Consider the following 2,500-nt stretch of genomic DNA (forward strand, 5'->3'; position numbering starts at 1 on the left):
CTCACCCGCCCGGGCGCGGCGAGGGCGCCGGGGGCGGGGAGAGAGGAACGCGCGGCGTGCCGGGCGGGGGCTGGGGCGGGGGCGGAGGGGGAGCCGGGACGGGAGCACGAGCCGGCGGCCACGGGACGGACGGACGGGGCGCGGAGAGTCGGGGGGTAGGGAAAACGCACGACACCGAGCGCGGCCCGGAGGCGGCGCGTCGCCACGGAGGAGAGGAGAGGACAACGGGGACGGGAGAGGACGAGGGGAGAGGAGAGGGGAGAGGAGAGGAGAGGAGAGCGGCGGACGGCGTGCGTGGAAGGCAGGGGTGGATGAGGACACGCGGCGGTCGCCCCCCGAACGCCGGACCCTCCTCCCACGTCTCCTTCCACGACCGACCGATTCCCAACTCTCTCCCTCTGTCTCTCTTCCCTCTGTCTCTCTCTCTCTCTCTCTCGACGCCAACGCAGCACACCATCCTCCACGCAGCCGCGAGACGCCCCCCGCCACGGCCAGCGACGGACGCCGTGCGCCCCCATCCACCACCGACAGACGCCCACGACGCGGGGCTCGGGGGCCGGCACGAAGCGCGGCGCGGCGCGGCCGCAGCCCGGGGGAAAGCGCGCGGCGGCGGACGACGCCGCGGCGTCCCGCGGGTCGCCGCCGGGGCACGCATCCCCGGGGCGCGGCCGCGCACGCAACGACTCGGCCTCGGGTCGGCCCGAGCCGCCCGCCCCGACACGGCGAAGGCGAGGGCGGCGGGGGGGCGGGCACGGACCCCGGACGCGCGCGGGTCAGGGCGCCGCGGAGGAGGCGGCCGGGCCGGGCCGGACCGTCGCCGGGACGCCGCCGGGGGCGGGCGGCGAACGACGGCGGAGCGGACGCGGCCCCAACACCACCAGCACCACGGGCCCCGGCCGCGAGGGCGCGGGACCGTCCCCGCCCACCGGCACACAGCCCCGGGGGTACGCCCAGGGACCGCTTGCGGCGCGAGGGCGCTTCCCGAAGGGGACCGACCGCGGAGGCCACGGCCAGGGCCTCGTCGCGAGCTCTCTCTCGCTCTCTTCCCTTCTCGCGGGCAGCGGGGCCCCCGTGGCCTCGGCACGAGGGGCACCGCGTCTGCACTTAGGGGGACAGAGGGCCCCGGACACGGGGCCCTGCGAGGAAACCCCCAGCCGCGCCACCCCGGGAAGGCGCGCGCGCGCGCACCCCGGGGGGGCGATTGATCGTCAAGCGACGCTCAGACAGGCGTAGCCCCGGGAGGAACCCGGGGCCGCAAGTGCGTTCGAAGTGTCGATGATCAATGTGTCCTGCAATTCACATTAATTCTCGCAGCTAGCTGCGTTCTTCATCGACGCACGAGCCGAGTGATCCACCGCTAAGAGTCGTACGAGTTTGGTTTCTCTGGGTTTCGGCGGGGTCCCCCGCCGGTGGCACGGCACATTTCCCCCACGGAGGGAGGGTTGCCTCTGGCCGGCCAAGTCAGACGAGACAGAAAACAGCAGACCGGAGCGGGGCCGGAAGGTTTCACGACGGGGCGCCCGGCACCGACCCGCAAGACGGGGCGGGCTCGGACACCCCACAGGCGCCCGGGGGGTTCCCACCTGCGCACACACACACCCCCCCCCGTCAGGGACGCGGGGCGCGCACGCGCGCGGGCACACGGGACCCGGCCCCGCACCACGGCCGCCGGGTAGCCCCCTCCCGACGGCCGCGGCGGCGGGGAGGGCCGGCGTGGCGCGGCGCGCGGCGCCCCGGCCCCGCGGGGGCGGGGGCGGAGGAAGCGGGGTCTGGGGGAGAAGGGAGGGGCCTCCCGACTCCCCGCGGGCCCGACCGCCCCGACCCCAAGGCGGACGGGCGACCCCCCCATGGGTCTTTAAACCTCCGCGCCGGGACGCGCTAGGTACCTGGAGAGGGGGGAGGCGGGCGAGGCCGGGGAGGGGCAGGCGGAGCGCCCCACGCTCGCCGCCACCCCCGACGCCGACCGACACGCTCTCCGCCCGCGGCCGCCCGCAGCACGCGGGCCCCGGCGCTACCGGCCCGTGACTCGGGGGCGCCCCGGCCGGGCGACGGGCCCAACCGCCACACGGGACACCACCACGCCCACCGCCCGACGACGTCCCCACCGTGTCCCCGAAACCGGGCCTCGGAGACCTCCCCGCTCGCTCGCTCGCGCCCGGACGCGGCCCTCTCCTCTCCGCTCCTCTCCCGAACCCCGAACCCCCCCGCCCCCGGGGCCCCCTGACCCCTGCACCCGCCTCCCGGGCCCCCTGCTCGCCACCGCGGGCGTTCAGGGAGGCTTCAACGGGAGGCGCGGGGGGGGGGGGCGAGCGGGCAGGGCGGGCACGCGGGGGGGGAGGGCGGGAAAGGGAGAGAGCGAGAGACAAGAGCCGGACGGACGGACAGACGGACGGACGACGGAGGAGAGGCCCCGGGCTCGGAGGACAGGCAGAGGCGCCCGGCGAGGGGGCGGAGGGCCCGGAGCGGAGGACGGACGACCGGCGCGGGGGAACAACCGGTC

At 77.2% G+C, this 2,500-nt stretch overlaps 1 non-coding gene across 1 annotated transcript; it reads right to left on the reverse strand.

The window, feature by feature from the left end:
- Window positions 1-1,213: 1,213 nt before the first annotated feature.
- LOC131749379 (5.8S ribosomal RNA) lies at window positions 1,214-1,366 on the reverse strand. Its single transcript, XR_009333444.1, has one exon. It is a non-coding gene; the product is annotated as a 5.8S ribosomal RNA (ribosomal RNA).
- Window positions 1,367-2,500: the final 1,134 nt, after the last annotated feature.

Source organism: Kogia breviceps, assembly GCF_026419965.1.
Source record: "Kogia breviceps isolate mKogBre1 chromosome 20 unlocalized genomic scaffold, mKogBre1 haplotype 1 SUPER_20_unloc_4, whole genome shotgun sequence".
Taxonomy (NCBI): domain Eukaryota; kingdom Metazoa; phylum Chordata; class Mammalia; order Artiodactyla; family Physeteridae; genus Kogia; species Kogia breviceps.